The sequence below is a fragment of the Corvus brachyrhynchos genome, unplaced genomic scaffold, assembly GCF_000691975.1.
Source record: "Corvus brachyrhynchos isolate BGI_N302 unplaced genomic scaffold, ASM69197v1 scaffold200, whole genome shotgun sequence".
NCBI classification, from domain to species: Eukaryota; Metazoa; Chordata; class Aves; order Passeriformes; family Corvidae; genus Corvus; species Corvus brachyrhynchos.
The window spans coordinates 584741-601179 of NW_008236184.1; the positions used below are offsets into that span (position 1 = coordinate 584741).

The following is a 16439-nucleotide window of genomic DNA, read 5'->3' on the forward strand; positions in this document are numbered from 1 at the left end:
AGAACAGTTAGCACTTCTAATATTAAATTAGGGTGTATTTTTATTAATGCCTTATATAACAGATTTTTAAAAATATGTTTAAATGTGGTCTTAAAGAAAGAACACACATCAAAACATGACTAAGTTGTTTTGCCATTTATTTCAAGTGCTTCACTTCCCTAACAGTACAAGAACCACAGCCCTCTAAGAGAAAGCCATATGAACAAGGAAAAAGAGTTGCCCTTTCAAGCTGTCATATACACAAGATTTCTTTTCTTCAAATTTCAGGCACAGTAGTGCTTCACCATTAACAGCTTCTCATGATTCAACAGAGCCCAAAGGAATGCATAAGGCACAAAAAACAGCACATGGGCAGTGTTTCAATACGTTGTGGCACCTCTAACTCCACTAACTAAAAAAAAAAAAAAAGGACTTGTACCATAGCAACTTTACCTGCTCATGACCTTAAGTATATAGTTTTTGGATTGCAAGTACATTTGTTGCAGCATGCTGAGGGCTGGAAGTCACAGTGCACTCATTGTAAGACATGGCTTTAACCAAAATAGAAAGCCATGAACGGGGCTTGGCAGCAGGGGAATCCCCTTCCTTTTTACTGCTATTTATAACTGAAGGCAAGTAAGGTCATTTCCAATTTAACAGCCAGTTCTTACAGCAACTTTTTCTGCAGGGAAGGGAAAAAAATGAAAGGTACAAGTATTCCAAACACAATATTCTTAGGCTTCATCTGCCAGGAAGACACACTGACCATTTCTACAACACAAATTAATAAAAGTCAACATTGGTGTTCTGTGTATAACTTCTATTTTAATGCCACATGCAGTGAACTTGGAAGTACCTGGCACTGAAATAAGGAATAAACAAGGAAAACTAACACTAGCTTTTCCACAGCTTTTCAGCTGAAAGAAAGAATAGATTTTGTATTGGTTGAGCTCCTTTGACAATTTGGTTTGGCTGCAAGTCTGCTCCATCAAGCAGACCTCACTCCTCAGAAACAACTTCTGTCAAAAGGAATTTCTGCCTTCTAGCTCAACCCAAAAGAAGCGCGCAGATTGATATACATCATTACTTGCTTTCACACAACAAAAGTATCAAAGCCACAGTTGATTAAAACTTCTGTCCCACTGTTAGGCAGAATCTCTCCTGACACTCTCTAATTCGTTTAAATTTAAAATAATGAACATAAGAATGCTTTCAATTTTGAAGGTTGAGGAGAAGAACACTGGAAGTCAACTAAGTCTTCTGTTAATACACTGCCCAAATATTTTTCTGCCCCATCTCCATCAAACTACAGTCTGCCCCAACTCCATCGTACTACAGTCCACTTAGGCTACTAATTTCAGGAAAAACTGAAGCATGGTCAGCGGTGTAGTTAATCCCATCAGGAAGCTCACTTGTAGATGTTTCTGCACACAAGAGACTGTAAAACAGGTTTTTTGCACTGTTGGATGGGTCACAAATTCATCACAACCACAACAATCAGTGAAGAGCTCTACATTCTCTTTGATCACCTGAAGCAGGGAACAGTCTTTGGAACCATCTTTGCCAGAGTGCTTAATACAGAAAACTGATGAGAATTCTGTTCTTGAAATTTGGTACCAAAAGTTTCACTCCTGATGAGAAGCTGTCAAACTGTTACTAACAGCAAATCAATATAACTTCCCTTGAAATGAAACAAAAGGGTTTCCATAGCAAAATACACATTAAATTATATTAACTGGTGATGAGATTCTCTTTAAAACATAGCTCAAAAGTAGAACCCACATTATGGGACCAGGAAGTGTGACATTAGTTGAATTAACATCCTCTTTGTGGAGTTAACATGCCCCCAAGTCTTTCAAAAACTGTATTTGAGAAAAAGAAGACAAGTCCCCCAACATCAGCACCTCCAGCTTGCCAGTATTTCCCATGTGCACGACCACACATCACATGTCACACCCAGAGCAAGCGCAGATTCCTCACTGTTTTCGAACAACTGCTGCATGTCTGAATCCCACCCCTTAATGCGCTGTGACAGCAGTATTTACGCAAGATTCAATAAATACCAATCCATGAATAAGATCCCTATTCTCCCACACAACAGACAATCTGAGAGGAAAACAGTATTAATGACAATTGGTCAATATGGATGATGTGCTTTGTGATGATGGAATAACTTGGTAATGAGCATTCCTCGCAAGATTTGGACTCAGATATTTGTTGTTGAACATATCCCACACTTAAAAACAAGGGCTCTCTTTAGTGTTAGCAGCAGGCGACTGCAAAAGATGTTCCCTATTAAGAGCAGCTGAGGAGGAACCAAAGGAAAGCAAGCGTCTGTCCTGTAATCTGACAACCTTCAAACAAAGAACTGCTTCTTACAGAGGACAAGTGGTAGCTCGACACAGGAAATTATTTTTATGGTATTCATCCCAAGTGTTGAAACACAAACCTTGCTAGAGAGACACATTTTTTCCAACGTCTTAATTTTAATAAAATAGGATTATCTCTTTACAAAATAGAAAGATGGGATACTAATTCTAGCAATGTGTAGAACAATGAGGGTTTGCTATGCAGGCAGGTACTCACCTTCCAATGAATGACCCCTATATTGTCACGGGCTGTACACCAATATGCAGCTGGCAAGTATTTCAGTAATGCTTACCACAGCAGCAGTTTGGGGAAAAAACACCCAAAAAGCTGTGGGGCTGGGGAGGGTCGGGGGTAGGGGAGGTGTGAGGCAGCACAAATTTAAGAACCAAATCCAATAACCAAGTTGAAGAAGCTTAGTTTTGAGTTTTAGGATAAAGAGTAACAGAATGTAACTGAGAATGGATCCATTTTTACTTTAAGAATACATAATACTTACAGCACATCAAAACAGGCAGCCCACATTCCGGGTGCAAGTGGCTGAGCAAGATCTTTCCACTTTCTCTATCTGGCCATTACAAACAAACAAATAACTTAAAATCATACACTTAACAGTTCATCTTAGTTTTAATTTTAACCAAATTTACAACTTATAAAATCCTAAACAAGGTATAAGTAGAGAGCAAGCCACAATCTAGAAACTTAGTCACAAGTTCTTCAAGCCGAAGTGCTGTCAATACTTAGGAAGCTGGAATAAACTTAAGTTACATGTCACTGCAGGATGGGGTCAGTTACAACACTGAATACAAAAAGAGAAATATATCCCTGGGGAACTGGAACATTTTTAACTTTTCTTGAATTGCTGCCAGTCTTTGGCTTTTATTTTTAATAATGCAACAATTTGAATAGATTAGGCTTTCTTCCCTGAAAAAATACATACTTTTGCAAATTAAGACTTTTCACAATATTAATACTGGTGTGCACAATCCAATCCCTGAGTTTCTCAAGTATCAGAACACAGCAATTCAGATTTGTTATTTCCATCATGCTCAGGGAGTATATGAAACATTACTGGAGAATGGCATGAGAAAGAAAGGGTAGAGGGCTGCAAATTTAATAAAGCTTTGAACTCAAGCTGTAGGTCAGAATATGCCTTCAAAGTCAGTATTTCAAATTAGATTTTCAAATCCAAACCTGACATTTCAGGAACTCAGTTTGCTGTGACACACGAAGTTACTTTGCCCTTGCCCATCGAGGTTTCTGCCTTTACCTTTGACAGAATAATTACATGCCTGTAATGCTTCTGAGAAGGGTAAAATCCCAATAGTTCAGCCAAGCCTGCATATGCAATGCAAGGAAAAAACTGTTCCCTCAGGTTCTCTCTGTAAATTGCACTGTTTGTGGCTGAAGTGGAGGCCTACTGCTGTAACACGCATACCCACAGCCCATATGGCTACCCAGCTCCGACAGCCAAAAGCCACAGAGGGGCTCCATGCCGTGGGAAAGTATCAGATGACAGGAAAACTTTGCCTTCAACTATCAAAACCATTTTTCTCCAAAAGAAAATGCAGAAGCAAAAAATAGATGCCAGTAATTTATTGATACTGGGTATGTAACACCATCATTCTGTGTAAGAGAATGCTACAAAAATAGTTCAGATTTCAATTCAATGTCTAGACACTTTGTCAGCTGAAGCACAAAGACTGGTCCTTGTCTCCAACTCACACTAACTATGCTAAAGCACTCAAAATCAACACCATGTACTCCTGGGTCTCTTTATTTATCCTTGCAAAGTCAAACAAACCATCTTGAAGTTTTATTATTTCCACTCTTCAAAATAAATGTATATTTATTCTTTCTGACCATCAGCACTAGATAAGTGAATTTATTTTGATGTGACAGTTGAATTATAATAAGTAATCAGCTGCCAAAGCCACAGGCTGTATTGGTACTCATTTAGACAGATGTGACACATCATATATGTGCTCCTTTTACTGACACATTCCCTCAGAGCTGTTCCTTCTCATCCTCAGATTTCATTAGTGCTTTAATGACTTTGACTCATGCCTGTGTATAACTAACTGGAAATTTGTGTTCAATAGATTAGAAGATATCAAGTATATGCAACAGAAAGCACAATTTCAGCATCTCATTAATAACTTACACTGTCTTCAAGTGTAGAGTAACTGTCATACAGCAAGGTTATTCTTTTGACACTTTATGAAGGCAACCCAGAGTACTATTTATAAGATTCTTTTGAAGTAATTTGTAAAGTGTAATTCATCTCTGTAAACCTCCTCAAAGGTTTCCTATTGTTTTTTTATTTTAATACTACCACAGCGTCATTCTCTTGTAATCCCAAACCTGGGGTTTATGTTCTATATTGTATATAGTTTTCTATACTGCCTGAAGAAACACTTTTTGCCATTTTAAGCCTAAACTCACAGGGCCTAGGAGTAACCTAGTCCTTAGTTTCCAGGATCCCATGGTCACCATGGAGACCTAAACTATTACTAGCTCAATTTTGCATTTCCAGCTTGGATGTCTGTTAACAGCACCTTAGAAAACAAAGTCACATAGGTATCTCAGCAGGACAAGAATCAGGAACAACAGCTCAGAAAATGAAATCACCTGGTTCAATATGAGAAGTTATTCAACATTAACACACACCTCAAAGAGATGTAGAAGTGGGTAAACCTCTTCCTGCCTACAGACTGCTTTATGTAGGACTAAATCTATGCTCCCTATGTATTTGGAATGATTGAACAGCAGACACTAAAGCAGGACAGAGTGTGCATGGGAAAAGGAGAGCACATGTGAGAAAATAAGCTTTTTTTTTCCAGTTCAAGGATTTCAAAGCTGAGTTATTGGGAAGTACCTTTTCTCAGCTACCTGATAAGCACTGTCTTTTGCCTACATTATTTTCTCTCAAACACTCAACACTGCTCCTTTGTTCAGTTGCAGGAAACACCTATTGTAAGACTTGCCACCAAATAAGCCAAGAACAGACATTTAGAAACCACCAGTATAAACAAACCGAAATTAAGTTGCAGCACCCTGCAGACTTAATGCCATAGAATCTCAGAACAGTTAAACATACCAAGTTATTTCCTCCAGCTCAAAGAATCAAACTCTTCTAAAATAAATACTTGCTTCAAGGGCTTTAGCTCCTTATTCATTCCACTAGGAAGATACAGCACTCTATTATTCATTTGCAGTATAACACCTATGGTTAAAGAACCTTAAGCACACTTGGTCCTTATTACCTTTCAGTGAGATACCAGCCACTGGCCACTGCGTGTGGAACAGGTTATTTAAAGCTTTGTATGATAGAGAAATATTGTTTGACAAAGCACATAGCAAACAGATGCTGAAACTGCACAAGGTCTTCTCTAAATCCCCTCTTTAGTTACTGTTAGTCAGGATTTCTGTCTTCCACATATCACTAGAGCTTTTTTGCTGAACACAGCTTCCTTGTTATCAATCACTTGCACTTCTAGGCTATGGGACTTGCACCAAGATCTGCATCCCACTTGAGTTTCATTTCATTGTTCCCAAGACATCCACTATGGAACCAGAGTATGCCTAACAATGACCCAGATCCACCTGTTTACATTCTTCACCAAGCCTTATATCGTTCACTTTTTCATGCAAATAGCTCAGTTTAACCCCATTTTGCATCAGATGCATCGTGGAGAAGGACCTGGTTTCATGCCAGCATTCCGTAACAACAAGAACTCTAAGAGAGAAGCCTAGACGGGCCTGTCCTACTTGCCCCAGCTCCTCTACCCCACGTGCAGTTGTTTCACTACCCAACAGTCACTGATCCACTCACACCAACCAAAACGTAAGACTGTCTCCAGTGCTGTCAAAAGGCTGCATTCCAGTAACTACTGCCAAGACAGTCATACTCCTCAGGTAAGCCTGATTATACAAATACTAGGCTTTCATTAGCTTATTACTTATAAAGAAGCATCTTCCTATTGTTTAGTTGAATATCCCATGAACGTTGCAAGAAATCTTTTCTAATTCTAAGCTACTTGGAGATATCTTAAGTATGAATTGCTTAGATTTCAAATGGCAACTCCTAACAAGTACAAGTGTTTCAAGCATCTGTAGACTGACCAGGAAGAAATAAAACTTCTACTAGAGGCCCAGAAGGAAGACAAATTTCACTTGCACAAGTCCCCAGCATCCTAATTCACTCATCACATGTCATGGGAGAGTTAGATCCCATAGAATACATGTAAAGAAAAATGTCCCAAATAAAAGACAGCTGAATTAGAGAGTTCTTACAGATCAACTCAAATTCAGAAGGAAACAGCAAAACTATTGAAGACATCAGAACAAGTGCAGATATAAAACACAACTGTTCTATAAGGTCTGTTTCTGTGATGACACGGCTGCTTTCTGTATCTGGTCATCATAACAGAGTATTTCACAAGCAGTAATATAGTTCTGGTTAAAATAATGAAAGGTAAACATGAAGCAAGAAATCTGACATGAGTATATAGCCCAGAAAAAAAAAAAAAAACAATTAGTCAATAAACACTACTAGAAGTCTTCAGTCTTTACAAAGCTGTAACTGTAGCTGGCAGGTTTTTTTAAAGCTTTCTCATTTTTCTTTCTATTCTATAATTTTCTGCCTTCATTCTACATTTCTTCCTTTGGTTTTAAGTGTCTTATAAACAACTTTTAAAAAGCAACTCCCTGTTTTATCTTCTCTTTTCACCCAAAATACAATTATCTGCAATCCCACCTTGCTTTTGCATCTTCTTCAGGGGCTAAAATTGTACTTCACTCCTTAGCAGCTGCAGAAAGATGAGCTGTACATAAAAAGATATACTTATTGGGTGGGTACCAAGACAGTACTGGTGCTTGATAGCAGATGTTTTGCAGGTACTTGGAATTTATCTGCTGTAGCCTCAGGCAGGATGGGTACTACACTATGTTGGCTGCTATAAGCAAACTAGAAGAATTGCTGTCCCTTCTTCCAAGTCCCAGATGCAAAAAACCCAAACCCAACAAAACTCACCAAAACAAAACTTCCATTATTTAGGAATGCTTATTTCTAAAAGTTTAACTGGCACAGCCAAAGGCCACAATTCACAAAGGCATGCTTATAGAAATTTGCATGCTGTCACAACACATGTGGACCACGTAACTAAATACCCTATTTTCAAGTATGGTAACATGAGACAAATGAAGGCAAGGAACTCTAACCAGGAAAATACACAAATAGTTTAGGGCCTTTAGGGCCCTCTACTGCTGCAAATCTTGCTGAAATCACCTCTGATCCTGAAGACTCTGAAGTGTTATCATGTCAGATACACAGATGCCAAGACAGATCTTCCTTTTGCTTCAAAATCCATATGCAACAACTGACTTCCTATTCCCAGTACAAACTCCTTGTCACACACATCGAGGTAAAATCAACAACCTAATCAGATCCGACAAAAAGTTGGCAAAAAAAAGTTGAAATTATGATGATAACTATTTGAAATATGGTTATGTCTATTATCCTTAATGATAAACCCCACCCTAAATACACATTTTGCCTTGAGATACTAGATAGTGATACATGAAGCCGTCATGATTAGCAAGACATTTAAAAATTAAGTACCCAGTGAGGTGAGGACAAACCTTTACCATTTCTTCAAGTCATGTGATACTTAATATAGTACTTCCCTTAAAAAAATCCCTGAACTTAATGGCAAATCTTCAGGAGCCTTTTTTAAGGCTTCTTACTTTACAGCAAAAGAGACAAAGGCATATATCATTGGGGAAACATTTAGTCATCCTACTGCAGTAAAAAATGGCTGAAATAATACATGGAAGACAATATGGCACTTTGTCAGCAAATACTGCTGGAAGACTCACAGAAAAGAGCTGAAGATTTGAAGAAACAAGTATCAGAACAAATTAGGCAGTGTGGGAGGTGTGCTACACTGTTGGCTGACCTTAGAGATGTTTCCTACAGGTCTCATCCTAGGGTATATGCTGGATTGTTTCAACAGTGAAACACATTGGGAACTTCTCTTTTGTGAGTCACTCCAGGAACGATGTATCAGAGTAGACTCAATAGTAAATTATTTCTTTAATAGAAACAACGTTTTATGAGAAAACTGTGCAAGTGTACACTTATGGGGTTTTATCTGTAACCTTTACACTGGAATCCTTCTATTTTTTATTCCAGTTAAAGCAGTCGCTCCACAACCACACGTGAAATTCTTTCACCGCATCATTCATAGATAAACTAAAGTAGCAATGCTGCAGGCAGAAGTGCACCAAGTGCTACAGGATGTCATTGATTATGTAATTTTGTAAAAATAAGATCTTCAAGCAGTAGAATACCTTGTAAGAAGATGGAGAGCAACCATGATATTCATATTCCCACAGTAAGTTTTGCTACTTATCTTGTGACAAAGGGCTTAAAAGAGTTGTCAAAAGTAACGACACGTTATGCGGTTTTTTCCTACAAAGACAACTGTTCAAAACTGGCTGATCTTTTCTGTGATGACATGGGGCTGTCAGTACTGTGCTACCTACCAGACATTTTCAAATAAAGACACACCTAAGGTGTCCCTTAAAGGTGAAGCTGACATTTTAACAGGGAGCGAGAGAGTAATTGCCTTCAATAAGAAACTCACTCTACAGAGACTGTTTTGAAAACAGATGTTTGGAAATGTTTCCACTGAAAAAAAACCTCCTATAAAAACCTCTGAAAGCTATACATAATTTCCTAAACTTTAAAAATCTTTAAAAAACCCCCAAAACCCTGTTTAAAAACCTTCCAAAAGAAGTGCTTCAGGAAAAGAGAAGAATGCAACATTTTGCCATTAGCCTGCAAGAGCAACTGATTGACATCAGGGAAGATGGAAATTTAATAGATTAATTCCAAGAAGAACCTCTGCATAGTTAGTGTAAGGAAGCAGAGAATTAGTATCATGATTTAGTAAGCAAAACCAACAATGCACTTCTTCCACTTGGATCTGTCTTTGTGAGGCATCTCATTTGGATAGGACAGCCATTAAAACCAAGTATTGAAATAAGCTGAACCTAGAAGCAGCCCTTAAAATGGCTGTACACAAGTGATGAACCAACATTTTAAAAAAATTTAGAGAGGCACATTCAATCACATAGCTCTCACTAAATTATTCCTTAATGAAAGTAAAAAATGGTTTTGGTAAAAAATAAAACATATTTTCTAACCATTTGTCTTGTCCTCTATTAATTTCTATTTTTTGTGTATGTTCTCTAATGTGTATAATAATAGTAGAATAGTATGTGTGTAAATTTATAAATAATACACATTTTTGGGGTGTGCTCACAAATCTTTTACTGATAAGGGCATGAGATCAAAAAAATCTTTGGAAACCACTGCCTTAAAAGACCTGGTAGGCTGGCAATATTATTCCAGAGAAGTTAAGGCAATGGCTGATTATACTAAGATCCACATGGAAAACAGTGCTTTTAGTTTTCAACAGAAAGTACTTGAGGTTTTTTGCCCTCACACGCAGATGGCATTTTTAACACTTCAAACTGTAATTTATCTCTGAAGAGGAATGATAATAGCATTAAGGCAGGAACACATTGTTCCCACACAGATATTCACACTCATTACTGAGCCACTTTCATAGCCCGGCCCTACAGTTGCTCCAGTACTGGTCTGCTTGGTTCCTCAGGCCACATATACCCTTCTTCCCACTTGCAGGCTTCCCTTATCTGTGTTAAATAACCTCCAACTACTGCTGTGTAAGTAGCTCACCTTAACCACACACTTGTACCACAATCAAGGTGTTTTTCTGCCTCATCTCTTCATCACTAAAGCCCTGCCATTCCCTTGGGAGTGGTATTACACAGTCAGCTAAAGCTCTGACATGAAAACTCTGAAAAAACATTCTCTGCCCATGACAGAGAGAGAACAGATTTTCACTCATTCATACAGCACCTGTGAACCATTTCAATAGACCCCTTACTTATCCAGGTCCACTACATACACAGGCCTCACACAAAACTCATGAGACCCCCTGCAACCCCTCTTCATGTCTGGATTTGTTCTGTACTTAATCCATAGTCTGATCTGCCCAAGGTCACGAGGCAAACTTAACTACCCCTTCTTCACAGGTTTTAGTCTTCTGTACCTACACCTACACTCCTCAGCTGTTTCTAAGTCTGGTTAGCATGACACTGCAGCTGAAGAGACAACCCAGCAACAACCAGGCTAATCTCGACCTTACTCACAACTGCAAACACAGCACTGATTTTTTTTTTTTAATTAAAAAACACCAAATCTTTTTCAAGGTTGGTACATACTACAACATCTTGGGTTCTTGCCTGGGGTCTGTAGATCCTCAGCTGTTGCACATAATATTCCAAAGAGTACTTTAAACATCACAACAGAGTGATCTCATTTCCCACAGCCTTTGCTTTTTTCAACTGAAGCTGGACATTTATCTCTTCCTCCCTGTACCAGGGCCTTTAGTGACACCCTGACCCAGGAGACGCCACTGGTTCCTTTTGCTTGACCCCATGCACTGGCTGTGCAGCAGTGACTCCCACTTGATCCTTTCCCCAGGAGTTCAGATATGCCCCTGTCAACAGATGTGTTCCACAACAAAAAAATCATCTAAGAAAATCTTTCAGTCAAAAATTATGAAGAATTACAAAAATTGCAAGCTATAGTAAACTGAAATATTCAAGCTGGGCTTCCTGATTTCATTTATTCATATATTCATTTATAGGTCCATTGCTAAATTTTGATTCTGTCATGGTATCTAAACATATTTATTGTGTCTAAGGATTATGCCCCTCAGTGCTACACCACCATCACATTCCTGACACCATCCCTCCTACTACCCTAGGTCTTTTCTTAAAAAGCCACCATCACTTCTGTCAGACATCAATAATGTCTTTCCTGCTTCTGTTCTGCCTGCCAAGTGCCACTTTGCCATTTCCTGCTACACAGCACTTGTGTGAGGAGCCAATTCAGTTTTGTTATGCTTCAACAATGGTTGTCACAGGTATGTGAAGGAGGGGTGCACATGTGCCAAGCGCAGGAGGCAACTACAAGCCTTGTCTCTGGGAGGACTTCGCCTGGCAACACCTCCCATGAGGCAGTGAATAGGAAACACTGTGGAGGGGCTTCTCCAATCAGGTCGCGAAAAGGTCTCCACCAACGGACAGCAAAGAAAGGTTGGACTGGACCAATGGTGCCCTGTGAGCGGGCGGACTTTGGGAGGGGCCGGGGCGTATAAAAACTAACTGCGGTGTTGCTCACGGGGGTCTCGCTGGTGTTCATTCGGCGGTTCGCTCGCTCCCTCCTTTGCCCTGGCCCCAGCCTGCCTTCTGGCTCTCCTGCCCTCGCCCCTGTCCTGCCTCTCTGACCGCTGCCTTGCCGCTTCGCCCCGCGTCTTTGCCTGGGCTGCCTGCATCCAACCCTGCCGCCCCGATCCAGCCGGTCGCCGCGACCCTGTCCAGGGTCCTGGGCCGCCCGTCCGAGAACCCACTCACCGCGTGGCCGGCGCCGTCGCCGCGGGAGCCACGCCAGTGAAGCCACGCCTCTCCGAGAGCCGCGCAGGCTCGGTCAGACCCAGCCCGTCCGCAGGCAGGCAGCGTGCGCACCCCCCGCCTCCTGGACGCCGACAGCACTGCCCTGGCTCGCTGGTGGTAACGCCCTCTTTTTCTCCCTGTCCCCTCTCTCTCTCCCCCCATTCCTTTCCCATTTTCCTTAGTCTTGCTGTGTCTTTCCTAGCCCTCATTAGTAGGGTAACTCCTTTTTATTTTGTTTTTCGTTACCAATAAACGGTTCTCAGATAACAACGCCTGCCTCGTTTGGCTTAATTTCGTTCCTGAGCATCCATTTTTAAAAGAACTCCTCGCAGTTCCCCACAGTGGAATGCAACAACTTGGCACATGTAAACTGAGCAAAGGTAAATTGTAGTCGCCATAAATTACTTTAAGCCTAATTAATGTTTCCAGCTGTACAAATTCAAGCCAGCAATTTTTGGAACTGTTTTATGCTTATATTTATGTCATGTGTACACAAACTTTAAATCTCGCATTCCAGAAAAATCAGAACTATCCTGCTAGTACAGAACACAACTGAAACCAAACCACAGGATAGGCTGGACTTGAGGTTGCTGAGACAAAGGGTTAATTAACCAAGTTACAGATACCAACTATCAAGAAAGGTAAAGAGAGATCAGTATATGAAAATAAACAAGAATATGTAATAAGAAAAGCATTACACAACTGAAGACCTTTTTAAGCTGAAGGCAACATCATTGTTTAAGAGGTTTTCACACCACTACACCAAATACTTCAGCAAAACAATAAACACTTCAATATATTAGAGCAACAAATCTGCCATGGCTGACAAATGTAAATTGTTTTTCAACTCAAAAAAGTAATCAGCCCATGTAGTACCATTGATTCTTTATCACCTCAATTGTTATTTGTTGTGATTTAGAAGACTGAGAGCCTCCTGCTTGTTCCTGGGTTATATGTCACTTTTTCATAAAGAAATAAGAAATCACAACCTTACAAAAGTTACCATAGAGAAAGACACAAGGTTCATTTACCGTTCACTTCACCCCATACTTTCTTCCTGCTGCCCAAACACAGAAAGATGAGCTACCTACTGAGAATGAAAGGAAGGCAGTTTGAAGTGCCAGCCTGGCCCATCTTGGCAGGGACTCAACCATTAGCTGCCAAGTAAAGGGACTACAAGTAAGTCAGTACTGTAATACTGTAAAGGTATTTTAAGACAAGACTTACTGTTGTATAGTCACCCTCACCTTGTGAAGTCAGTCAGTGCATTTTCTAGCTTTATGAAGATGCTTGAGTAAAAAGGCACAGGAGCTTTGAGAATCGAGGGGGTGTATCTCTGGGGATGAAATCCCAGCTTGCAACTGGAAGTGGAAAATATCAAAATGTTATCACAATTGCCTCAAGTATGCAGGCTAATTCAAACTCAATTCCAAGATAAGCATGTATGCACATAGCACACCCAGGGAAATGGTTCTCTACTGTGAAATCGGTTTTCAGCAGCACTAGCAGGGACAGAAACCTACAAAATTCATTGTACACAGTTACAAGTCTGGTGTCAAAACTAAGCACAGGCTCCCCACCACCTTCTCATCCTCAAGCACACCAGCCTCACTCCAAAGGTGTAACCTCCTTGCACCCAGAGACAAAAGGCACAATTCTCTCAACACTGATCAGACCCGGATTGCACCGCATGCTGTGGATGAGCACTTACACATCTAAGGAGCTCAGACTACCTTCAAGCCATTAATTGTGTAAAAGGAATAGATTGTTTATTCACAACAACAAAAATAAAGCATAAGAGATCTTAAGACACAGCATGATGTCCATAATCATAATCTCATTCACAGAGTTGCAAAACCCTAGATTATTCTCCTTAACACAGCCTCTGGAAGTCGTAAGTTAAACTACTCTGAAAAAGCCCTCTGCTTTACAATTTGTATCCTCCCTCTCCCCAAAAATTGTGCAGTTCAATTCAATGTGTATTTTTATAAACATACGTGGTGAGAAGCAGAACCCTGGAAGCAAAAACCTGCATTCTCCTTCAGGACTACCAAACTGCAATTTCCAGCTCTATTTGTCCCAACTGAAACACTAAAATCCAAAAGTAAACAAATGAAGAGTAAGCCTTATTAAGACAGCCTCCCCCCATTTGCAACAACACCCAACTATTTTGCTTGCTGTTCTCAATTTGCATCAGCATTCTATTGTCTGTAGAAACATGCATAAGCAGACTTGCCAAAACTTTTAAAGATTCAAAAGCAGGGAAAAGAAAAGAATTTCTGAAAGCTGGTACAGTGGTCTGTAAAGACATTCACACTTCTTTCCTAATTAGGACCCGGTGCAAAGGCAGCATCTAGAAAGCACTGCTTAGCAAGAGACTCTGCATATTAAGAAAAAAATAAATAATATCAAGATGTCTACACATTTGGCAGTTTACCAAAATCTCCAAGGGTTAGATAGGACTGGCAGCTGAGAATCAACTCAAATGGTGCTTTCAGTACTATAATGCTAAAATTATGGATTGGAGGGATACTTCAATGAACAGTATTGCTCGTATTTCATGAACATACAACACTAATATCCCAACAGTTATCTTACACTACAATGCCACAAAAAGGAATGGAGGTGAGATGTTTGAACTACTGTCTAGATGTGGTGACTAATTAAGTACTGCCATTTTTGCAAGCCATCTAGATTACATTTGCACAGGTTTAATAGATACATCTTATATAGGTAAGCATATAAAGTAACAATCCAAATATTGATGCCTCAGAACATCCTTGCTATGTGGAGTCAAATCTTTGAAGAAACAATACCAAATAAAAGAAAGTTTTCACAGCAAAAGTTTTAAGTCATCATGCAGTTCAAGCTATGCCACAGCTAGACAGTTCTTTCAAGCCCACTCCTCCCACTCCAAAATAAGACTTGACTCTACTGTAGTGGTGTTTTGTACTGATAGTTATATTTATAACTGTAGATGGATTTCCTAATATAAGCAGAATTCAGTCATTACATTAGCTGGCAAATGATGAAAGAAGTCTAAGTAAAACTGTAAAACAAACCAAGATCAGAGTAAAATTACTTAATCCTATGCAGTTCAAATGCAAGTTCATCTTTCTCAATACTGTCTACTCGTAACCAATCTATCCATCACACACACCACAAAACCTCTCGCCTTCTCAGGCACTACTACAGTGCAATGGCAATGTTTCAAATCAACTTAAATTAGGCTGTACTACATTCCATTACATGATATCATGCAACAGATGTTACTCTAAGAACACACAGGACAATTATTCAGGATAAACTGCTGTAATCTGAATAGTAAAATGAATGGGTATCCTATATGAAATGGCCGTAGACTTTACCTAACTTTACACTGAAATTCAGAACTTGAATATTATCCAAGTTTGCCATAGTTAACCCACTTAGATTGGCAACCAGAAACAAGAAGTATTCTTATCTTACATAAGCTCAATAATTTTGTCACCAACAGATAAGCCAGAATTCCACTAAACCCTTTACTTCTGCAGTGACCAGTGAGTTAAATGAGGCATTATGAAACTCAAATGAAATGCACTTCCAAGAGGCAAGAGACACGCCCCCTCCCTCCTCAGCTGTGTGGTAACCTTGAATCTCCCTTGAAAATGTCAAATTATGAAAATTAAAGCAGGAAAGGTAGTTCAGCCAACTTAACTCACAGTTAACTTGTCTAACAGCTGTTCTGTTGGAAGTATGGCTGACCATTACACCGTACAGATATGAAAGCTTTTCATATACTACAATTTGTAAGGTATTTTAATTAACACTGGCAGCTTGCATTCCTACTTAAAACGCACTGCCATCTACATACAAATGAGTCATGTTTTACATAAGAGCAATCTCAGAAATGTGTTGCTTCTTTGTTTTTAAATCCTAGGGACATTGTTCCATAGCCTTTGGGCTTTCCTGAGAATGCAGAACTCCCCAATGCCTCTAAGTAACATACTTCCAAACACAGAACTGCCTTGAAATTTAATATGGCTCAAATTTGGCTCCAAAATACAGGTCTACAAAATAAACTTTAAAAATATTTGGAGGGAAGTGGACAATTGTTTAATCTTACAAGAGATTTTTTCAATCGATGAACATTCCCACAATCTTTCTAACTAGACATCATAGCAGCACCTTAACACATAAACAGTAAAGCCTAAAAAAACTGAAATGGCTGGTCAGCAGAACAAAAGCGCTATAGAAGGTGAGCACAAAGCCAGCAGAGGCTCCTGCTCTCAGTCAGGTGTTCCCACGCAGTGACACTGCGCTGGGGATCTCCAGACACCCGAAGGCAAGACTGCACCCACAGATATCTGATAGGAGGGCATGGGAAAACAGAGGTGTCAGGACACACAGGCGGACCCCAGTCCGGGGCACGGACAGCCCCGCTGCAAGCACACAGTGCCGCCCCGCACCAAGAGAGATTTTGCGCTTTGCTCAGCCCTGGACACGAAGCCTCACCGGGGCAGGTAGCCCGGAGCCGCTGGACCCCTGCACGGCCCACGCCG

At 40.0% G+C, this 16439-nt stretch overlaps 1 protein-coding gene across 1 annotated transcript in view; it reads right to left on the bottom strand.

The window, feature by feature from the left end:
* The window catches only part of TLN2 (talin 2), a 181689-nt gene that overhangs the window by 130306 nt on the left and 34944 nt on the right, over window positions 1-16439 (bottom strand). Inside the window, 1 exon segment of the mRNA XM_008636855.2 lies at window positions 13146-13259. The gene's annotated coding sequence lies outside the window, so the exon portion shown is untranslated.